The following is a 25490-nucleotide window of genomic DNA, read 5'->3' on the forward strand; positions in this document are numbered from 1 at the left end:
TGCAGACGGGCTGATTCATACATAAGTTAAGAGACGAGTAAGTTTTATCATGGGGCAGTCAGAATTAAAAGGGAAGAGGTTGTTTCTGTCAGTCTTCAAGCACATACTGTCTGGAAGAGGTCTAAAGGTCTCGGATATATTTTATGATTTTGTGCAAAAAATCAGTCCCCGGTTTCCAGAGGAGGGAAGGGTGACATTGGAGGATTGGAAGTGAGTAGGTAGGATGCTTCCTCCCTCGGAAGGGACTGATATATTAATAAAACAATTAGCTTGAGAATACGTAAATACCTTGTGCCAAGACCTGAACAGACCAATCCATAAGTCAAGTTCCCTACAAGATTATATTAAAACATGTGTAGATGCCTCACCGGCCGTAATTCAGGGGATAGCTTATGCCGCAGCAAGGAAAGGGAAGAAATTTGGCGCCCATGTCAGAAATACTTATGGAATTACATGTTTCGGTTATAAAAAACCGGGCACCTGAGAAAAGGTTATAAAAATCTCTCAGGAGACAAAAAGAGCATTCCTTTGGGTCCCTTCCAGCCTTGTGACAAACACTGGAGAAGTGAATGTAAATCAAAGTCTCATAAGAATGGGACTCCACTCACTAGAGAAGTGGGTAAGACAAAGAACTATAGAACTGCATATTTCTGTTGTTAAAAACCGGGACACCTGAGTAAAGATTGTAAGAATCCCTCGGGAAACAAGAAGGCCCTTTCTCCAGGTCTCTGTCCAGGCTGTGATGGAGAGAACCTTGGAGGAATGATTGCAGGTCAAAGTCCCACAAAGATCGGACTCTGCTCACTAAAGAAGCGGGTAAGGCAAAAAACTAAAGGGGCAATCTCTTAGCCCCGTTCAGGAATTGTGGAGCTCATTATAGGACACAGCCCCAGTTTTAAGAAAAGCTTCAAGTTGTGGATTCTGATACTTAAGGTAAAATTAAAAGTTATGGTTAAATTAAGGTTAAAGTATAAAAAGAAACTTCATAAAGGTCACTTCTTACTGTTACCTTATTTACAACTTCCCAATCCTACATTGTGCCAAAAATTCGACGCTTTGCCCACCCAGGACTAGAGACCCGTTCCACGCAGACAAAGGGGACCAGAGGGTCTGCGGCATATGCACTGAACACAGAAATTCCTAGAAGAAACACTTCTACATCTAAAAACATTTACTGACACTTACAGAATGATATTGGGTGACTTAAATATCCTATTCTAATCAATGGAAAAAAACTGAACAAAAAAATCTCTGGGGTTAAGCAGTCTCATAAATGAACTAGAGATATGCATTCTTCTAGAGATGGTTGCAGAATCTGTTATCAAACACAATAAACACCTCATAGCCCAATATTCAGATTTTTGTCCTATATTTATGATGCCCAAAATGTGCTTTGGCGGTATGCTTCATACAGAGACTTTTATCCAAGGACCAAATACTGGGGTCATAATAATTATCTAGAATGTAAACACTTAGTACTTAGTACTTACTTGAGAAAACCATTTTACCTTCATGGTTATATTACTACAACAGAGAAAATATCTATCATTAACTAACTGAATTAAGAAACACACCATCACAAAAACATAGTAAAGAATTATTTTCACACACACACACACACATATTCACATATATTTGCTTTGTACTAAGTACATATTTTTCATTAGCTATAATCCATGTTTATAACACTGGTCTTTAACTTTCTTTTATAAAAGCATGAATGTTTCAGAAAAGTTCTCTAATGTTCTGGCTTCACATTCTAGAGCTCTAAAATGTTTTACTGAGGTATTTTTAGCATTATTGACCACAGTCAGATGGAAATGACCCACAAAATCCTCTTTTTATTTGCCATCTCTACAATAATCTATGTCTGAAAGATAAATGTACAGTAAGTTAATTTAGCTCATATCTTAAACATAATTTATATTTACTAGGTAACTATGACATATAAAATATGCTAAATATTTTATGCTGATTAATTTTATAATTCTCAGAATAATGTACATATCTTATGGTTTTTCAAATAATTTGTATTGGTGACAGTGTATTTAAACTCTACTTAATTCAAGCCAGTTTCATAACTCCAAAGTGCCTTAAGTACTTCAAGTGTATAATAATTAGCTCAGGAAAAATCCACATCAATTAAATGATCTAAATTAAGCCAATCCTCCAAATATCCATATAAAGTTATAATAGTAACAGGGTTTACTACAATGAATTGAGGCGATAAGATTTACCTTCTTTTAAATCATATTGGTAATTCTTTTTACTGCACTTTTTAAAAGATCAGTCACTTAAAACTCTTCACTGATAGGAGGCTGATCAGTCCACTAAATAATACAAAAGTTAGTCTATAACAGATGGTTATTTTAAATAGAGACTCAATGTGAGAAACAGACAAGTAGTTCTTTTGTAATTTTTTAACATATTTATTAGATATTTTCTTCATTTACATTTCAAATGCTATCCTGAAAGTCCGTTATACCCTCCCCCCGCTCTGCTCTCCATCCCACCCACTCCCACTTCCTGGCTCTGGCATTCCCCTGTACTGGGGCATATACTCATTGCAATAGAGTTATAATTTGAAACTATCTTCAGCTTTTTAATTCGGTTGCTGGTTTACTATATTACACCATTTCAGTAAGCAAAATTGTTGCTGAATTGTCCATAATGATAGCTTTTAATATTGTAGTTGAGAAAAATCAAATCTTCTATATCCAGTGTCTTATTTAGTAAACTCTCTGAGCAAATATTCATGTATATCTGACAATAATGTTAATTCTGGCTGGGCATGGTGGCGCATGCCTTTAATCCCAGCACTTGGGAGGCAGAGGCAGGCAGATTTCTGAGTTTGAGGCCAGCCTGGTCTACAAAGTGAGTTCCAGGACAGCCAGGGCTATACAGAGAAACACTGTCTCAAAAAACCAAAAAAAAAAAAAAAAAAAAAGAAGTTAATTCTAGTATGGATCTGCCCTTATAGCTGTCTAAACACTATAATAGAAGACATGAACTATTATCAAATATGAGTGCAATTCTTGACACATTGGGCATTACTGGTAAATAAGCAATAAATACCATTGGCTTTTAATACTTGTAAGTAAACACAATCATATTCTCAATTACCTCATACATTACAGAACAACCTGTAATGTTTATTTTGGAGATCTATGGAGAGAGTGCAGGCTTTAGCTTTCTATGAGAAAGAAGGAAGACTGGTGAAAGGGATAGAGTAAAATGATACACGTGTGGATAAATATTCTTAACTTGACTGAGTCTAAAATCCCAATAGTCAAACTTCTATGCTTTTTTGAATACAAGTTTTTAGGTTAGCTCTTTCCTCTTTTCTTTCCCACCATGACTGACGATTCTGTTAAACTGAAGCAAATTAAACACCCCCTTCCCTCAGGTGATTCTTGACACAGCAACAAGAAAGTAACTAAGAACCTATTCAATATCAGAGAAAGAAATAATAAAATTAAGCACCCATTTACAAAATATGCTATGTCTCCAACCATCATCTGATAGAAGAGGGTTTTCAATAATGCAAGCCGTGACAAGCACATTGCTTCTCAGGGCAAACTTAGAAAAAGACCAGTAGTGGCAGGGCGAGAAAACATAAAAAGAAATAGTAAAACATAAGGGTCAGAGTCAGAGATGCAACTCAAAGATAGTTCAGGTAATTACAATGTGAAAGACCCTGACTTTCATCCCAGATAGGAAAAGGTAAGCAATGCACACAAACCAAAACCAACCATGGTAGGATATCTTTCCCTTCCTACTATGCTCATGATAACTTTCAATTTAATCTTATAAAAGTCCCCCCCCTCTCTTTCTGTCTGTCTCTGTCTCTCTCTGTGATAATATATATATATATATATGTATATATATATAATATATAGCATATTATATGTAGTATATAATTATATACTATAACTGTTAGCAAAAGGCTAAGAGTAAATAATTATTGATACAACTCCAGAAAAGCTCTGTAAAAGTAAACAAACTTAAAATCAAAACATGTGTTCTGAGAAATATTCTGCTCCCCAAATCAATAAACCAGCAGGGAAAATGTAGTTCATTCTCCCAACTGCGTTAGTTGCTTTTGGTTTTATAAGGCATTGAGTCAAAAACATAAAACTAAATAAAAGAATGCTACATAAAAATCAATCCCGTTGAGAAAAGTTTGAATAAAAGTGCAAGAAATAAAAATTAAATTGTAAAATGCCTACAGAAATATATAAATTAGAATAAACATTAGCAAACACCATTCAGAAAGGGAAGGAAAAACTGAAAGATTACATTGAGTTCTTTTTGGAGTTACTTGTATAGATATAAAGTTGAGGAAATGGAACAGAGGCCAGAAAAATGATGTCCTTTGAAAAATTAGAGTTCCTAAAACAGAACAAAAGCAGTATATAAAGTGGTAAGCTGAAAAAATAATAAACTTGGGCGAACATTCAGAAAGTCTAAATTGTACAGGGAAATTTACTAAAAATGCATGGCTGAAAAAAATATGCTACTAAAACTTCTCTATTTTAAGGGGGAAATGTACATACCAGATTCTGTAAACAAACTAACAGGTTTAGCTTTAATTGGAAGAGTATTAGTTTTGCAGAAGGCTCTACAAGACAAGTCCACAGTAAAACAATGGAGAGAGAATCAGTGTCTCCAAAGGATTTAACAGTTCAAAAATTAATCAAGGTTTTTATCTCTTGAGAAGTATCTTTAAAGCATGCACACTGCAGTACTACAGAAACATTATTTCATTTGTGCCAAGCTTTGGGCATATTGAACATGAAGTCATTTAATCTAGTCAAAGGGTGAAATCAGCTATGACATACCACAGCCAACCAGGTATATGGGTAGCTGGTCTTTGTCCAATATCTGGGAGTGTCAGTAAAGAGTAAATAGGTATATAGGAAGTGAGTGAGAGAATAATGCATAAACATTGTGTGTCTTGATACTGTAGAATGAATGGAATAATAAATTGAACAAAATATATATGGAAAATATAATTGGTTAATATTTAAGTTTCAGTATATTATACCTTTTTAGTTTAATATTTTAAAAAAATTCATACAGGTGTAATGTAATTACATAATTTCCACTCATTTCTCTAACCACACCAAGTCTTCCCAAATGCCATAGTCTCTCTCTAATTGAAAAGTGTTCTACAATTGTTTTTACACACACACCACACACACACACACACACATCTATAGATGTATATGTATATACACAGATACATATGTGCCGCTTCCTATTCTGACCAGCAGAAAAGAGCGACAACACTACATGCTTCTCAAAGTAGTTTATTCAGGAACCTTTCAACATCATGCATGAATCTCTCTCCAGAAATCAATCTCTCCAGGAAAAAACAACAACCAACCCCAATCATAATCCCTTATATATCCTCTCAACCACGCCCCATCAGCCCAGTCCATGTAACAGCAGTCCATTGGCCAGAATCATCACTTGTCATATGGTCCGATCTTGCATCATGGTGCACCTGAGCAGTTCTCACGATGGATGCGGCTTATTTTCAGGTGTATGAGGAAGTCAGGTGCAAGTCATAAGACTTGGCTGCAGTCCTGGGCGCCATCTTTGGACTGCTGCCACACCCATTCCTCACACATATGTGTGTGGGGAGGTGGATGTTACCTATCTATATTAACATGCGATCTAGTGTTTTCATTGTTGACATTTCACAGATAAAGCTTTCCTGTCATATATGGGAGATACTACATTATGGCTCATTGCTCTGATCCTCTGGCTCTTGTAATCTTTCTATCCTTATTTCAAGATGCTCCCTGAGCCTTAAGTGTAGAAAATTTTTATAAAGATGGTAATGGTTGTTCATTACCCCAGTTAGTTGTTTAGTATGTTTTGATCCCAGTTGTAAATTTCTATAATAGTTTCTCTAAGTTTAAAATAAAAAATAAAATAAAATAAAATGAAAATAAAATATCTGTAGTGCGAGCTGAGCTACACTTACCAACGAGTATAAAATAATATATTGGAATGCAGTTAGGAATACTAGTTTAGGAACATGGCAGCAGTGGATTCTCTCATAAAATCCATGACTCCATTAGCCTTGTGTAATTACTAGTTTTACAATACCATTTGTGAATTCCCTTCTATTGAAACAATCTCAAGACCAGTTACACATACACTGGTTAACCCCAGTGTACACGTTTTATGATCTTACCCTCTGATATCTTGTCCTGATGGTCATTGTGGTTCATAGACTTTACAGTTGCATAGAACTGTTGATTGAATATTTCCCCTTGGCATCATTCATACCAACTTTGGGTACTATAATAGCTGGTTATTCCATGTCAGTTCTAGTTTGAGTCCTTCAAATCTTGTTTCTGAATTGTGAGGCATCTTTAGTAATAGCTTTTAATCCTGTTATTCTGATAGGCAAGAAATACAATGTAGTATCCTATATTGCTTAGGGAATCTCTTCATCTACCCTTACCAACAATTTGAAGGGAGGCTTTTCCAAGCCTCAGTGAAAACCTTGAAACACTGAATAACTGAGTACAATACAAGTGGTACAGTTTGAAACATGGGTCCAGGAGAGAATATTCTGAATGTGATTCCATTCTCTCAGTAAAGTCACTCGTAATCAGTGGGACCTAATAATACTAAATAGTTTTTGTGCAGCAATAGAAATTACTCATCAAGGAAATCTTACTCATAAAAGGAAGATGACGGAGTAGGAGGGAATCTTTTACAACTATTTATATGATAGAAGGCTAATATACCTATTATACATAGAACAACAGAACAACAAACAGAAAAAAAATAACAAACTAAGTGGCTTCATTAATAAATAGACTATTGATTAGGAGAGTTCTAAAACAGAGGAAATAAAATTGGATGAAATATATTGTTCAAGAGCCTTAACAATTATGAAAATGCAAACTAAAAATACTTTGAGATATTATCTACCTTAATCACTATAGCCCAAACAAAGAAACAACTGGTGATAAATTTTGGCTGCATGTGGGGGAAGGAAAGCCCTCATTCACATAGTGTGCCTGCAAAATAGTACGGAAAAATGAATACTGATTGTTCTCTTATTTATATTTCCTAGTTCCAAGTTTTTAGATTTTAGTATAAAACTTGGAGTATAATATAGTTTACAACTTGGAGTATATGCTTAAGGGTTATTTAAGAAAAATAAAGAATAAAAAATACCCAAGATATAAGATACAATTTGCTAAACGCATGAAACTCAAGAAGAATGAAGACCAAAGTGTGGACACTGTGCCCCTTCTTAGAATTGGGAACAAAACACCCATGGAAGGAGTTACAGAGACAAAGTTTGGAGCTGTGATGAAAGGATGGACCATCTAGAGACTGCCGAATCCAGGGATCCATCCCATAATTAGCTTCTAAACGCTGACACCATTGCATACACTAGCAAGATTTTGCTGAAAGGACCCAAATATAGCTGTCTCTTGTGAGACTATGCCGGGGCCTAGCAAACACAGGAGTGGATGCTCACAGTCAGCTATTGGATGGAACACAGGGCTCCCAATGGAGAAGCTAGAGAAAGTACCCAAGGAGCTAAAGGGATCTGCAACCCTATTGTTGGAACAACATGATGTACTAACCAGAACCCCGGAGCTCTTGTCTCTAGCTGCATATGTATCGAAAGATGGCCTAGTCGGCCATCAATGGAAAGAGAGGCCCATTGGACTCGCAAACTTTATATGCCCCAATATAGGGGAATGCCAGGGCCAAAAGAATGGGAATGGGTGGGTAGGGAAGTGGGGGGTGCTATGGGGGACTTTTGGGATAGCATTGGAAATGTAATTGAGGAAAATATGTAATAAAAAATATTAAAAATTAAAAAAAGATACTGGAGCAGGTATAAATACAGACTAAATTACTAGGACAGAGAATAACAGTTTTGAAAGTTTTCAAGAAATAATCATGATTGTATAAAGTTCTTTATAAATATGTTATTTGACACAGGTAGATTATAGTAGAATATTTGTTAGACTTGAAACTAAATGTCACAAACAACAATACATGTCAACAGATAAAATGTCTCTTTCCGCTACTTTATCCTACATCATTTTAGAAGTTCTAGCTAGATGAAAACAAAACAAACAAACAAAAACAAAAAACTCCAAGAGAATAATTAAACAAACCACAACAACAACAACAAAACAGTTGCTGCTGGACAGATCTAAGGAAGTAAAATTGCTTTAATGGGTAGATTTGATGAATATTTATGAAGAACACACTAAAATATCTTTTTATTCATTTTCCTAATTTAATAATTTTATATTAAATTATAATTACATCTTTTCCCTTTACTTGATCCCTGTGACCCATTCCTTACATGTCATCTCTTTATTCTCTCTCGAACTCATGTCTTTTTTACTTCTTTTTACATACTGTGAAGACCAGGCAGAAAGAATGTTTAAGAGTCAGCCTCTCAGGGACTTTACTATAAGATTGCATTTTCTAGAAATCATTTTAAAAGCCCACTGTAGCTTATAAGTACAGCGAGTACAAAGATTCAAAACCACACACAAAAGTCTGTTGTTTTCCTATGCACCATTAAAAATAAATATAATTCAAAATGCCATGTATCAGTTTTTGAATATCAGTTGACATCTATCAAATGCACATAAAATATGCACAGCAAATACGTTAACTATTTCTCAATAAAACTAGAATGGCATAAGTGAGAAAGACAACATTTATTATTAAATGGAAATCCTAAAATTTAAAGATGCCAATTCTTTCCCATTTATAGATTTCGTCCAATTCAGAGCTTAATTCTAGCAAAATATTGATATATTTGTCCCATATTTTACAGGGATAGCTAATACTAGCCAAGAGAATTTGTAATTTCACAGCTTGGGATCTAGCCTGAGGACCTGAACACGCTAGGCCAATGCTGGGATTCTAAGATCTGTCTCTAGTCTCAAAAGTCTATGTTAGCATCTCTTGGATTCCATAAAAAGAGAGGTTATTTTGATCCATAATTCCAGATGTTCATATAAAACATGTCATTAATATCTCTGAAAAAAAATAACTGGTTTTGAAAATTACCTTGGAAACTTGACTAAAATTCCTCACCATGGATGCATGCTTTGTACCTTTAAGGAGACTGGTATTTAACCATTTGTGTAGTTTTCTCTGGGACTCCATTTTCAGCTATTTACCTGTGAAGGATTTCTTAGTGCATGGTGATGAGCATGCTGAGTGTGCAGGACTTGCTCCACCGCACCTGTGATAGTCTGTACACATCACGGTGATGTACAGTTGGAGAATCACTGTCCTCTTCCTGCTGAACACAATGGACTGAGAAGTGCTGCTGATTCCCTTAGAATCCTGTCACTGCTGAAATCTCTGACACAGCTGATCCATGGCTGATTGTTGTTTGATAGCTCAATGATATCACCAAGGAAGAAAGGATACCATGTTTTCTAAAAGCAAAGAAATTGTGTAAAAATTCAGAGCATGTTTTGTTGAGCTGTCATAATAGAAGGAAGGCCTATTTAGAATAAATGGGTGATAAGCATAGAACAAGGTAAAAATTAGCTTAATATAAAATTTTTATAAGTCATAGTTACTATAAAAAATGTATTATAAGGTAGAAAATTATGGCAATACTAAGTCACTTGGGGAAATGTTAAAACAGAAAAGAAATAATTCAGTAGTTTAGTTTGCCAATCATCAAAAATATCCAAAGAATGTATTATCTTCTTGTCTAAACCTGCACATGAATTCATTGGTCAAAACTAGTGTAGGCATTCAATACTCTGCTATTAACAGCCATTATTATGCTTAGCATGGAATTTTTAAAATAAATATATGTATATTGTATTATATATAATCAGTATGTACTCAGTTGTATGATTTAGTGGACTTGCATTGTTCATAAACATGGTTGTGATTTACATCATAATCATTAGCAGAGCTTGTTTAAACCAATCATAAATTAGCAGCCACAATTACCATACCGAGATGCCTATATTCAATTGTGCTTTTGACTAGCTCCTCAGGATATACTAAAGCACTCTAATATCTAACCAGCATTTTAAGCACATAGCAGTGTATCTAAGGAGTACTGTAAAAGCCATTTACTGTTCAGTATACAGTGTCCAATATGAAGAAAACCTGTTTTCTGGATCCAACCTCAGATCTCTACTGTCATTTTCTTGAATTTTTTCACTTGATATTAATATATGTATCCTGCAGTGATAACTGAAAAAAGAGAAATGAAACAAAATTTGTCAATTTTATTAACTGTAGTTTTGGTAAATATCAAATTAATTTTTAAAACTCAGATACAAGAGTGTAACTCATCCATTTTTGTCAGATAGAGTTGTGGTACAAAAAAATCCCTAATATGCATACAGAACCCTGCATTCCTAGCCATTCCATGGAAATGGTTTTGCCTTCTGTCCCCAGTTTTAAGATCAGTAAACTAAAACTGGAGACATATAAATCAGTGTATACATGCTTACCTACTAACATAATTACTATTCAATTAAATATTTAAACAAGTTTATATGGGCAGGAACAGTTGAAATGTCAAGCTACCAGGATGTGCCCACCCCTCAACAGGGTCCCATACCGGTATTTTTTGACTCTGCATGAGTCTGTGACTCCCGCAAATCACATGGGGATCTACATGTCTAGATACTGGGGGTCCCTGTCCCCAGTTGGTTTTTGATTGAACAATAAAGAGCCAAAAGCCAAAGGTTGGGCAGAGGGACAGAGACAGGACTTTTAAGATTCCTGGGCAAGAAACCCAAAGGAGAGAAGGAATTCTACCATCAGAGGGGCCTAAGATGGACCACACTTTGAAGGAGAGGAGGGTGAGATGGTCAAAATGCAGTGTAAAGGGGATGCAGCCCCAAGGAAGGGCTGCCCAAAAGGAAACAAGGCAACAAAGATAAAATGTAGATTTAGAAAGTGTTAATTCAGGAATACCAGAGGAGCGTATCTTAGCCACATAGAGGCACAAGATTGGCCCAGCCATTGAGCTAGTTAGGCATATAAAAATATAAAGGTTGCCTTTCTCCTCTCTCTCTCTCTCTCTCTCTCTCTCTCTCTCTCTCTCTCTCTCTCTCTCTCTCTCTCTGTGTGTGTTTTCATTCGTGAATACAGAGAATACATACGTGTTATGATATAAGAATAAGAGTTGGTGAGAATTGCCTTCTTAGTAGGCTACAGATTATTTTCAGAGCCACATGGGGATTTCTTTTAGTGCTTCAGAACTAAGACAAAGAATTTGGGCTCAAAGGCTCTGGTACCCCCCTGCTGTACATGGAGACAGGCTGCTTGAAGGCAGGCACAGAGAAGCAGATGATAGATGCTGCTAGCCTCCAACAAGCAGGTAATCAAAGAATAGAGATAAATAAAATTTGCTTTAATTGTTTTTAAGGATAGAAGGGAGTTTAATGGTAATTGTTTAAATGTTTTTAAGCATACATTGAATAAAGAAATACAGGTCTTTGGTCTCAAATATAGGAAACAGAAGCATAGAGATAGAAGGGAGTATGAAGGAAAAAATGTATCAAAAATTTTGAAAGTCTATGCCATGCAGGTCTCAGGATCTTCAAACATGGTCTATATGGGATTTCTGTGATTGCTTTCCCTGGTATGACAAATTCAGAGCCTGGAAATAGGCTTATAGAGTATGTAGAAGGACATTTAATTAAAGTTAAATACATAGATGAATAAATATTTTGATGCTTTTGATCTTAAATCGTAGGTCATGAGTAGGGAGTAAATAGAAAAACTTATCTCAGACAGAAAAAGAGAAACTTATTTTAATTCAATTTATACAAAGACAAAGGGGTCATATTTACTCATAGAAATATTAATTTGCATAAAAAGGAGAAGTTAATTATACAGATGAATAAATCACTTAGTTCTTGATCTCATGTAGGTTGGGGCAGGAGATGGTGAGGGAGCACTATCTCAATAAATAATAATATTTGTTCAGATTACTTTAATTAATTTGAATTGTTTTAATTATCAAAGTGCATGTGGTTATGAGTTTGGTGGTTATATTAAAACTTACCTGGGCTAGAGGTCAAGCTATTAAATTCATCCAACCTATAACTTTAATGGTTTTCAGTTACTGGACCAAGGACCTGATAGTTTGGGAGAGAGGCTCTGTATTTGGGTTGACCTGAAAGGAGAAAACACTTTGGACTCCTTCTAGAGTGATATGGATCATATTTGACAGGGGAAGACCCCCTAAAGATCTTGGCTACAGTATAGAAAAAATTGAAAAATCAAATAGGACAGGTAACTTGATTTACTGATAACTTGACATAGGAATAGCCCTTATAACTAGCTTAGACATAAAAATGTCTGTAGTCAAACTTCAGCTAATATTTAGACACTAAATCTTTTTGGTTGTGGAATCCTTAAAATTCATCATATCATCCTTCACATGGTTTGGCCATACTCCAGTGAATTTATGATTAACACAAATTGGCCCTTTTTTATTCTTATCTTTATTTTTGCTTTTTTTGGGGGGGTGGGGAGTGCATGGAGGTTACACGTTTCATGGGGAAGACATGGAAGAACTGGAAAGTGAGTTGGATCAGGATGCATGATGTGAAATTCTCACAGAATCAATAAAAATGTGATGCTATCAACAAAGTGGATATGAGGAATTTGTTATATACTCAGCATATTAATTTTCATAAATTAATAGTTGATTATATTTTCTTTGTTTCTATACAGATTATAAGGTAGACTTAAGAATCTGAACTTAAAGCATACATCACATCAGATATTACCTCAATCATCTCCATGTCTTTTCTAGAACATGAATTTTCTTGGTTTCTACTATGAAAAAGACTTCTGCATATCTTCATATGTTTCAAGTGAATAATGCAACACTGTACAATATTGAACCCATACAAAGTAAATCCATAAAGTCTTCATTACATTTTGTCAACCATATAAACAAGTGTTAAATATACCATATCTTAAGCCAAACCATTCAGGAGACAGAGAAAATCTTAAGATTAATTTGTATTAAAAAGGGGGGGAGGAGAGGAGGAATTAGAAATGACATTTTAAAATAAATATTTTACTAATTCTTGAAAATTGTATAAAATATGTTGACAATATTCACCCCAGCTTCTCCAGGATTGATTCTCATCTCCTAACCTACTCATCTTTGTGTTGTCCTTTTTAAAATATCCATTGAGTTCAGTATGTGTTACTTAACATTGGTGTAGAGCCTGTCTTAGAATGAGGTCATAGCTTTAAAGAAAATTTACTTTAAAGGATTATATCTTTAAAGAAAATTTACTTTTCTTGGCTCAAGACCTATAAAATTCCAGTAGCCACTCAGCACAGTGTCAGATTTAAGCCCATCTGTCTCTTTCAATGCTGGGCTTTGGCTGATTTCACAGATCTGGTTTATGCTGCCACAGTCTATGAGGTCATATGTGCATTTGATGAATTGTGTTTAGAAAATGTTGTTTCTTTATAGTCATTCACCAGCCCTGCCTCTTAAAATCTTCCTTTTCCCTCTTCTGAAATGATGGCTGGACTTTGGTGGCAGGGGTGTAATACAAAAATTCCATTCAGGGCAGAACACTCTGGAGTCTCATTCTCTTTACCTTGACAAGTTTTGTGGCTGTGCTAACTGTCATCTATTGGGATATAACACTTCTTTGATGAGGGCTTAGAGATGAACTATTCTATGATATAGCAATAAGTATTTTAAAATAATTCTGATATTATGTCCATTTAGTAGAATGATTATTGTAGGTTCCACGTTCCAATCCAGGAATTACCTGGTCACAGGTTCTTGTCCTCAATAATGGTGCTAAAGGTAACTTCTACCCTGTGGAGAAAGCTGTTGATTCATTCAGTCTGAGAACAGTAGATTATTCCTGTAACACTAGTGAGAGCTATTGTATCAGTTGTCCTCTCCTGACACAATGGTGATTGTAACTCACAGGGTTCACAGCTGAATGAGACTGATGTTAGCAATCCAGTGGAAACATGCACATTTATATTTTCCTGATTGATAAACATGGTGACTATTTAAAGAAATGTTTCTCAGCCATTAGTGTTTCATCTTTCGAGACACATCTTCTGTTGTATCAGGAACTTCATACATCTTCAGGTGTGCCAACCTCACTTACTTCCACTCTGATAGGAGTTGACTCTTCAGGTGTGCGGAGGAACACAGAGTCATCAACAATTTTATGTGTCTTCTGAATTTACTACTGCTGGCTCTTAAACATAGCTAAGCCTATCTTAGCCACTAGGACAGTTAATGTTAACTATAGCAAAATGCTCATATAGTAAATGTTTCAAAATATTTACCTTCAGTGGGAATTCACAAATGACACAAAATGGTAATTGTTCCTAACCTGTATAATGCAGTTTTGTTGTACAATAACCAGAAACTGTCTATGGGGTCTTCCTCAATAGATTAACAGCATGTTTTGTATAAATATTTCAATGTTTTGTATCTTTGTTTGTTAATTTGATTGACAAACTTATTTACTCAGCATCTCTGAGGACAAAGTGAAATAATATATGTTATCACAATACCAGTTAAAAATAAATAAAAATGAGCAGTTATGAAAGTTATGCACTACCTAATTGTGATGAGTAGATGATGTCCAGGAAAATAAAAGGAGATTTAAAAAAAGAGAGCAAAGAAATATATAGAAATATAGGCAATGTTTTATGTACTGGCTAGTTTTGTGTCAACTTGACACAGCTGGAGTTATCACAGAGAAAGGAGCTTCAGTTGGGGAAATGCCTCCACGAGATCCAGCTGTAAGGCATTTTCTCAATTAGTGATCAAGGTGGGAGGGCCCCTTGTGGGTGGTGCCATTTCTGGGCTGGTAGTCTTGGTTCTATAAGAGAGCAGGCTGAGCAAGCCAGGGGAAGCAAGCCAGTAAAGAACATCCCTCCATGGCCTCTGCATCAGCTCCTGCTTCCTGCCCTGCTTCAGTTCCAGTCCTGACTTCCTTTGGTGGTGCACAGCAGTGTGGACGTGTAAACTGAATAAACCCTTTCCTCTCCAACTTGCTTCTTGGTCATGATCTTTGTGCAGGAATAGAAACCCTGACTAATACAGTTTGATACTGTGTCCAACAGATATTTCCAAACACCTAAGAGGCTAGATCCTATGACAACTCAGAGATAGAAACAATGTGCATTGCTGTAGTAGGGATCTTAGGAATGGCAGCATGGATAGAGTGAAATTACATTTAGGCCTTGAAACATTAATAATCCATAACACACAGGTCACTCTGTATCGAGAAGCTCTTCAGCAAGGGTTTGGAAGCATTGAAGCACACAGTATGCACAATTGAGAGGGATTTTCTATTTTGCTTTATTAGGGGACTAGTAAGAAATAAAATTGAAATGTAGCATGAGTATGAAAAACTAGCAAGTTAAGCCTTTGCTTATTTTAATGGCTTTTCCACACAGGTGCATCTAACACAAAGAAAGCAGTGGACTCTTATTTCCAGCTTCAGAAGCAGTCCCAGAGGTGGTAATGGATATGTCAATACCATGCCATTTCAAAATGAAATGAGTCAATTGGAGTCTAGGAAAGAAGTCTCTATTAGTCACAGATAAATATTCAACCAAGAATGTCACAAGAGCCTAACAAGAAGAGAATATGGGCAGTATTGAACACTTTCAGTCTTTTCTCATAAGAGCAGCTCTTCCTTTCTATAAAGGGAATACTAAGAAAATGACAGCATTCAGAACTGCAGAGGACGAGCACACAGCCTTTCACTATTAAACTCATGGCTTGAGTACAGATGAAGGCTCACAGAGTCCTGCTTTCACTCCAGCATAGATACCCTCCTTCCCCAAGGATGTGATTCCTAACTACATTATAAATTAATAATTATAATAAAATCACCTCAAATCTTGCAATTGGTCATAAAACAAAATTTATACCAACTGGCAAAGAAATATTCAATTAATTCCTGTTTTAGACTTAAAGTAAGATGTACTATCGTTCTCCTTATCTGTGGGGAGTGGGGAGTTCCCAAGTTCTTCAGTGAATGTTCAGAATACAATGTATGACTGGATCATATATCTCTATCTATCTATCTATCTATCTATCTATCTATCTATCTATCTATCTGTGTGTTGTGTATATTTGTGTCAATAAATAATATATAAATATATCACAGTGAAGATTAATAATAAGAATGCAGGGCCGTTAGCAAGTATTAAAAGGTATAATTTCTTTTTTCTTCAAATCAAGAACTTTCATACTCAGAAGAAGAACCTTGCAGATTTTATAAGAAAAATCTAAAGTACTGTTGTCACCACTATTTATATGCCTATGGCCCTAATTAAGTGAATTATGTGATACTAGAACACAAGAATTGTAAAAGAGCAGCAATCTTATAATTAAGGTGACTGTATAGTAGCTACAATGCAAATAGCATCTATATTGTGGATACTTGTGCCAGGCAGAATAGAGTGAGATTCAACCTACTGTTTAGAACTGGGCATACTTTGAAACTTACATAGTATTTATTCCTGGAATGTCCCATTTAATATTTTTAGACCATAGTGGTACATATGTATAACCTAAACTGTGGGATGTAAAATGTCAAATAGGGGAAATTCAAGCTCATATCATAATTCAGCTAAGCAAGTACTGAAGAACTTAAGTTTTATAACTTTGAAAAAAAACTATAGATTTTTTGCGTATCATGTTACTAAGTATTTAAAACACATATTTTAAAAATATTGACCCTGCTTGTTATTTTCTTTCAGGAAAATAATAGAAAGAAAAATAATTGAAAAAAGACCATAGATGTTGTAAACTATTGCCTAAACTCTTGGCAAATTCCAAACTTTAAAGCTTATGTAATTGAATATAGGCATTAAGACTCCATGCAGACACTAACTAAAACTCAAGGAACACTGTAAATATTGTTTTAATAATGCCAGCCCCTGTTAGTCTGTTTTTGGAGAGTGATCCTCTGTGACAATGGAATATAGTAATCTATAGCAATACAATCTACAGAAAGAGAAAGAAGGACACAAACCCAGACACCAAAACCTTGACCTATAATCTTTCTATCCTGCAAGATGTGCTGGGGCAATGGTGCCCAGAACTTGTAGGAATGGTCAATCAATATTTGGTTTAACTGGAAGTCCATGCCACAAAATGTGGTCCATGCTTGATACCCGACACTGCCTGGATAGACAGGAACCAGAGTCTGGATATCTCAGAGACCTAGGGTAGAACCCAAGAAGACTGGCCAAACAAACAAAAATAAAAGAACAACTGAATGATTCCTAATGATATTCTACTATACTCATAGATCAGTGCTTTGTCCAGTGTCATTAAAGATGCTTCCCCTTCCCCTACCAGCAGATGGGAGCATGTGCAAAGACCACCCCTCCAACAATATAATATGCAGAGAGAGAGAGAGAGAGAGAGAGAGAGAGAGAGAGTCTAAATTGGAGGTCTCCTTTGAGTAGTTCCCTCAAAGCTTAGGGAATTCTGAGTAAAAGAAGGAAAGAATGTGGGAGTCAGAGGGTATGGAGGACACCAGCAAAAATGGCCCACTGGATCAACTCAGGAAGAAACATATGGAGTCACATAGACTGAATTGGCAAGCACAGGGCTAGCATGGTTCAGGATCAAGTCCTCTGTGTATATATGTGTGTATGTTAGCTTTGTGTTTTGGGAGGGACTCCTCACAGTGGAAGCAGGTGTGTCCTTGACTACTTTGATATTTTTTTGTACTCTTTAGTACTATTGGTACTCTTTTCCTGCTTTATTATCCAACTGCAATATGAGAGCTTTTGTCTTGTCCTATTGTGTTTTGTTTTGTTTTGTTTTGTCTCCTTTGGTTGTTGTGTCTTGGAGGCCTGCTCTTTTCTGAATGTAAATGGAGGGAGAATGGGTCTAGGAGCAGGGAAGGCTAGAAGGAATGGAGTGTAACTTGTGTTAGGAATGTATTACATGAGAAATGAATCTATTTTCAATTAAAAGAATACTCCAGTGGAAGGGAGGGAGGGAGGGAGGGAGGAAGGGAGGGAACTAACTAAAATGCACACATTTCACATATAACTCAAATCATATACCCATGTGCATGTACATAAAATAAAATTCACAAAATCCCTCTGAAAGTATTTTCATTATAATTTTAGCATATAATAAAAGATCTGACCTTATTACAATTTGAGAAATTTATATGTCACACACATTCCATGAAGAGTTTATCCAAGACTGCATTAAAAGTGCAAGTCTAGATGATCTTAAGGTCTGGTTGGAAGGAACAAGCCATACTATTACTCCTGAAGAGAGTAGCGTGCTGAATTCTAAGTGGGTGGTTTATTGAATGACCTCTAGAATGCAATAAAACAATGCCAATTACCAACAAATTTGCTGAATAATGTCATGCATAGCATTATTGACTTTTCTAATGACACATTGTTTGTACTTTCAAAATGTGTACATCAATTATTGACAGAATTATTATAATGACAAAAATGTCAATACAATCTCATTACATAAGTGCTACATAAAAAGATATACAACCTGTTTATCAACAAATTGCTGCAAGGTGAAATAGGCTTTACTTTGCTCTGAAGAACAACAGTCACACAAACCAAGGGACAAATGAAGGGTATGTGTGTAAACATTTGATTCATTTTAATATAAAATAGTGAAGGTAAATCCTGGATATATTTAAAAAGTACAAACACAAGTGATCTTATATACCATGATATGTGACAGAACTCATAGCATATGAGTTCACTGTTATTGCTACTGCTAATATTTATTGAGAGAACACACTTTTGTTATTAACTAGCTTGTCAGCTTAAATATAATTTAAAATCACTATTTATGTTCTAGTTACTGAGTGCTCTCATTTGAAAACATTTCACGAATAGATGGATTTCTAAGTTTTGCTATTGAAATATTAACATTGTGGACATGTGTGATTCTTTGGAATAATTTCTGAAAATATCAGTATCTTCTTTTTGGAAAGTAATACCTGCTTTTGGACTGATTGTAGTATATTATTTATTAGGATTCAACTTCTAGTGAAAATACAAGATCCTGAGGCAAACTTTTTACATTGGACAAATTGATATTATAATTTATCTTTATTCTGCCCAGAACTCCACCTTCATGTTTTGTTGGCAGATGTTTAAGACACTTTGTATCACGTATCACTGTACATCTTATTAGTGCTTACTTCTATGTTTTTAAATAATGTGTTGAAACAACTAGACTATAGAAACAAATTATCCATCAATATATAGAACAGTTTAACATTAAGGAGATTTTCCACATATTTATTGTATATAAGAACTATTTACCTAATTTTTTGCATGTGAATTATACCTAAGGGTGTTAAACAGAAATTTCCAGAGCCTGAATATATAGCAGTGATATCATTAGGAAAGTGACTCTGTTGTCAAGTTTCAGAATATCAAGCGTTTACTTAAGCTACGCAATAGTTGACAAAGGGAAATATCAAAGTACGTGAAAGACATAGACACAAAGTTTTATTGAATTTTACATGTACATTGAAAATTGGAACAAGCATGAGAAGAAATTGAGAATGGTACCAAGGTTTTGTTTTTCTTACTTTTATTTGCCTTACCTTAGACTAACTAGTGCCAAATACAATACAGAACATATAAAAGGCTACTGTTTGAAAGAATGTAACAAGTTATGACTGGATATGATAATTTGACAATTTGACAAGAAGTAGATTCAGAGTTATCAAATCAGCCAATGATATGAACATTTAAAGCTCAACTAGACATGAAAAATTAGTAGGAATAAGTCCATAGTAGTAGAGTTGGAGTAATAACAGAAGAAAATGAAAGAATGAATGAAACATTAAGAGGGGACTTCCTTTAAAAGACTAAAAATGTGTGGAGCAAACCAATGCTGACATGAAATCTAAGTGGTAAAGCCAAGGAGTATGGCAATCAACAACAGATTCTCACAAAAGCTGTGTTTATGAATAGCAACACTAGAACTTCATCCATGTATCAGCCTGCCTGCTATGGTCACCAATGATCCCTAGCACCCATTCTCAACTACATGGGCATTTGGGACACTTAAAGGAATGACATATGTCATTCCTCCAAGTTTATCTATGCTTGGCCCAGGAAGTGACACTATTATTAGGCGTGAGCCTGTTGAAGTAGGTGTGGCCTTGTTGGATTAGTTGTGGCACTGTGCGTGTGGACTTTAAGACACTCATCATAGCTGCCCAGAAGTGAGTTTTCTGCTATCAGCCTTCAGTTGAAGATGTAGACCTTTCAGATCCTCCTGCACCATGCCTGCCTAGATACTTCCATGCTCCCACCTTGATGATAATGGACTGAACCTCTGAACCTGTAAGCCAGCCTCAATTAAATGTTGTCCTTTATAAGACTTGTGTTGGTCATGGTGTCTGATCACAGCAGTAAAACCCTAACTAAGACAACATAGAAGTGATATATGACATACCACTGATATTTACTGAAACACATGTATGTGCATGTGCACGTGCACACACACACACACACACACACACACACACTTACACCAAGTGTTAACTAGGCAAAGGAATAGAGACCACATAATTTGATATAATGGAAAAAGCAGCTGATGTGCTATCAGCAGTGGGAAAAGGAACAAAGGTTTTCCTTTAAAAAAAAATATATAATGGGGCTGGAGAGCTAGCTCAGAAGTTAAGAGAATACCCTTCCACAGAACCCAAGTTTGTTTCCCAAAACTGAGATCCAAAGACTCCAAACTGTCTCTAGCTAGAGCTTCAATTATCCAATGTCCTCTTACCCTCTTCTGGCCCCCACAAGCGTCTACACACATTCCCATAGCATGTAGACATAATTTAAAAATTAATTAGTGAAATAAGGGTAGTGGAGAAAGTTCTTAGGCTCAAAAATTCAGGGCGACAAGTTTTGAATAGCAGAAGGCAAAAATGAAAGCTCTATCAATCTCAGTATGGAAGAATTGGGACCAAGTCATGCACAGCACAGCACAGTAAGAATTTGCTCACCAGTCAGGGGTTTCCCCACCACAGAGTCCCACTCTGCCCTTCTTAGCATAGATTCTGCCATAAAGAGTCTGTGCCTGCAGAATTGAATACACTCTGTAGGCAAATCGACTTCCACCCCAAGGTCCCCAAGCCTGACCACACTAGAAAGAGGAATTGATTAGAAGCTGTCAGAAATTTTGTTAATGTGATCTGTATATGCAGGATTAATTATTTCATAGTTCTGTGAGCTCTGAGGACATAGTTTGAAGTTATTACTCCTTTTTAAGATATTAATTCTCACCTAGAGATCACATTTATTTTACAGCATTTGAAATTTTTATCAGATTGGAAGTTTTTGAATCAGATACTAACACCTTTTGATCTTGGCATAATCAAAATTTGAAAATACAAGTTTTCTAAAATTTAACTCTGTTTTATAAGCATTTGATATCCCAAAATGCAAGATTGCTGAATGTTATCATAGGCTTTGCCAGATGGTGGGGAAAATGGATATTTTTCCGCTATTTCTATTTTACAGAGGTAGTTCCATTAATCTCTACAAATTAGACCAGTCTACCATCATGGAGTTCTGCCCAGTGAAAAGAAGAATTTATGTTAAACCTGAGTGTGTTGGTTATTTTCATCTCTTTTCCCTGCCTTTCTTTGCTTTTTCTAAGATGACTTTTCTCCACATGTACTTTCTCTTACCACTGTGAAGGTAGTTTACAGTGTTTGAATACATTCTCAGATGTTTGCAATGCTTTGGCAGAAATCTAACTGTAGGTAGACTGTTACATAAGTCCCTGCCACTGCACAGACTGAACATTTGGAGTGCTGTCATTGACAGTTGCAGATACTGGGAGCTGTTTTATCTAGACTTACAGGATGTCTCAGCGGATCTTTAATCTGATATAATTGTGCCAAAATAACCTGGTGCCATGAATGCACAATATGCCTGTGCTAAAAATCCTCAGAGGGGGAAAAAGGGGAAAAAACTTGTGTGAGTAACCTCACAGGCAAAGCAACTGGGATCTGTTATTTTCAAAACTAATGTGATTGTGTTTGCTGTTTCCAAAGAGCAAAGGGCATATTATCATTAAATATCTTCAACTGCTCACCATTCTCTGTATGGGATGGACTATGTTTGTTCTCCTCTTCAAAATATCAATTTTATATCCAGCTTTGCATGTTTGTTTACATTCATTTTCATGACTGTGGAGTCCCCATTGGGATTTTGAAATTTTAATCTGAATGTGAAAATACCATTAAGATAATTTCTGATGGGAAGAAAAAGAAATAAAACTTTACAATATAATCTGCTTTAGAATCAGCTATAAAAAATAATTATATAGAAAGGGACGGAAAAGCACAAGAGCGGATTGGGTCATGAGTGCTGACATTTTATGTGCCTACAAATACCATGAACGGATAATAAAAGCAGTTCCATGGTTCTATCTCAGACCTACTGGAAAGAAATCCGAGGATGAGAATTAATGAGAAAATTAGAATGATCATTACTGGTGCATGTTATGCAAGCATTCCTAGGCCACATCTCTACTTAGAATGAGTCTGAGCCAAACTTTAGAAATGTCTGGATGTATTAGGTGATTTTTTTTCCCCCTGTTGTCGTTAGTCTTTGTGTTTTCTTTCATCTTATATTAACAATAATATGACATGACATGTTATAAATAACCCACTATGAGTGGAAATGAAGAGAAGAGAGGGGTGTCTTAGACACAGTGATACATAGGGTTTGTACAAAGCAGAGTCCCACTGACTGTGACTGACCAGGAAACTGAAAGGAAATTAGGTCATTCTCTGAGTAGGCATATTTGCCATCTTTATTACCTGGGGATCTGCCCTGATTTTGCTGTCTTGTTGATAGAGTCTTGTCCTAAATTAGTCATCACTGCATTCAAACCCACTATGATTAGTGTCCAAACAAACCACAGTGGTCAAGGGTGCTCCTAAGACCCTCTCATTATTCTCTCACTAACTTGAATGAGAGATTAAAGTGAAATCTGATAATACTTTGGATGCCTATCAAGTCTATTTTAGAGATAATGTTATTTTGATCCCCAAAGAAAGGACAAGACAATATTGCAAACCTATGTCATGCCTAAAAAGATTTAACATCCAGAAATAGCTAATATCGTGTACAAGGAAAGTCCAGGTTCCATGATTTATTGCTGAGTATTTTATCCCTGTTTATGCTTGGATTACTGTTTGCTTAAGATTAATTTAAAATGAAGCCTGGCATGGTGGTGCATGCCTTTAATCCCAGCACTCGGGAGGCAGAAGGTGGATTTCTGAGTTCGAGGCCAGCCTGGTCTGCAAAGTGAGTTCCAGGACAGCCAAGGCTTCAGAGAAACAAAAACAAAAAGGAAAAAGAAAAAAGAAAAAAAAAAGATTAATTTGATCCCTGCATAAATAATTTGTTTATCTAACTAGTATTATTAGCAAATGGACTTATATCTAGCAATGATTCAAATGAAGATTAATTTGAGTGCTTAAATGAGGACCTACTATCTTCTTCTTTATTTGTGTTCTCATCCTATTAATATTATTCATTCCTACATTTACTTGCTTGTCTATAAAAACAAAGAGAGTTTTGCTTCCTCCAGCCCTTCTGGTAACAGATACTTTAAACACAACTGGAAAGCCTTCAGGATGGATTAGCATATAAAGGTGATTCCCATGTGAGCCTGTCAATATGACTGCAATCTCCAGATTCCACATAGAAATAGGAGAGAAATGACTCCATGAACTTGGACTTCCATATGCACAACTGGGTATGTAGACACACACACACACACACACACACACACACACACACACACACACACGTCCTATAATAATGATTTTTAAATACATACTGGCTTGATTTAGATCATGAGGCAGAGATCTTAGGGCATAACAATCACTGTAAGTCAATCATTACTCGTTGAAAGTTGAGTACAGAACATCCAATGTTGAAGAACCAGCAGCTTCACATGAAGGCTGCATGTATTGCATGTCAGTATATATTAATTGCTAAAGGTACCTATTCTTCCCATTGGTTAAAGGAATACTTATTTGGTCAGCTTGATCTCTAATAAAGAACCTAAATTACTGGGTGTCAAAATAGACTTTTTTATACAGGGAAACTTCTTGGTGGCATAGAACTCCTATTTCTGGCCATCACTCTGGCCCAGCTTAACTTATAAAAATGAAGGGAGTCCTGGCAGACTGGATATGACTCCACATAATCTGATTTTCAGTTATTTATAAAAAGTAACTTAAAGATCATGCTGCCCCAGTAACTACTCAGCCACTCCTAATTCAAAACCACAGGCTCCCGTTTGTGCCTCCATTCCAACTCAGCTCTTAGATGTCCTCTGCGATGAAGAAAGTTAAGTGTCTTAGCTGAAGGGCTGAAACTAATTACTAGACACACAACAAAAATTTATGATTAGAAGAAATTCATAGAAGCAGAAAATATTAAAGTAGGGTAGTAATTTTCACAGTTCTCATTTGGACAGATTTATATGTAAACCAAAAGACCTCAATAAAGTTCAGGAAGATTATACGGTCTTGGCAGAAAACCTTTTCAATTTAATGAGCAGAACACCTTTATATATAAATAAGCATTAGAATACTACTGTTCTTAAAGGAACAAATGTTTCCTAAGCAATTGTGGGCAATGATTTTGCTTGCTTGCTTGTTTTTCAAAAATCTTTTTTATTTTGAGGTATGTTAGATCTCTTTTGGCAGTTTTCACATTTAAATTTAAAATATTGTAGATGCACTAGACTCTCATCCCAAATTCCTAGAATTATATCGATTTACCTTTGAAAAATCATTGTATACACACCTCCAACTTATAAAAGAAAATATTTAGTTTGAAGCTTACGATTTCAGTAGGTTAGTGTCCATAGCGGCAGAACAAAGACATGAACTCAGGAAACGCTGAGACCTTGAATCTTGATCAGAACTCTGTTCAGATAGGTTGTACAGTTTTCTGATTGGATAATTTGTTTTACTGATTCTTATTTTGAGTTCTCTGCATATTATCAGTATTAATCTTCTATATGTTTAGTTGTCAAAGACTTTCTCTTACTCTGTGGACATCACTCAGGCCATTGTTTTCAATGTTTGACAGTTGGTGTTTGGAATTCTGGGGTCCCACTTTTCATTTGTGGACAGTAATTCCTGAGAAAATACAAAAGTCCTTTTGTGCATATGTGTATTACTCCTTAAATTTTCTTCTAGCAGTTTCAATGTTTCTGAGGTCAACTCTGAGTTACGTTTTGAGTCTATTGTAAGGAGATGGCATATATTTGTCTACTTCAGTTGTTCTGTCCATTTTCCAAGTTCTGTTTGTTGAAGATGCTTTTCCAGTGTGTATTTCTGACATCTATGTGAACTATAGGATGTCTTAATTACTTGTACTTAGGTTAGCTCTTCTATTATGTTCCATTA

Source organism: Mus caroli, unplaced genomic scaffold (genome assembly GCF_978045245.1).
Source record: "Mus caroli unplaced genomic scaffold, Mus_caroli_1 scaffold_2, whole genome shotgun sequence".
Classification (NCBI taxonomy): Eukaryota; Metazoa; Chordata; class Mammalia; order Rodentia; family Muridae; genus Mus; species Mus caroli.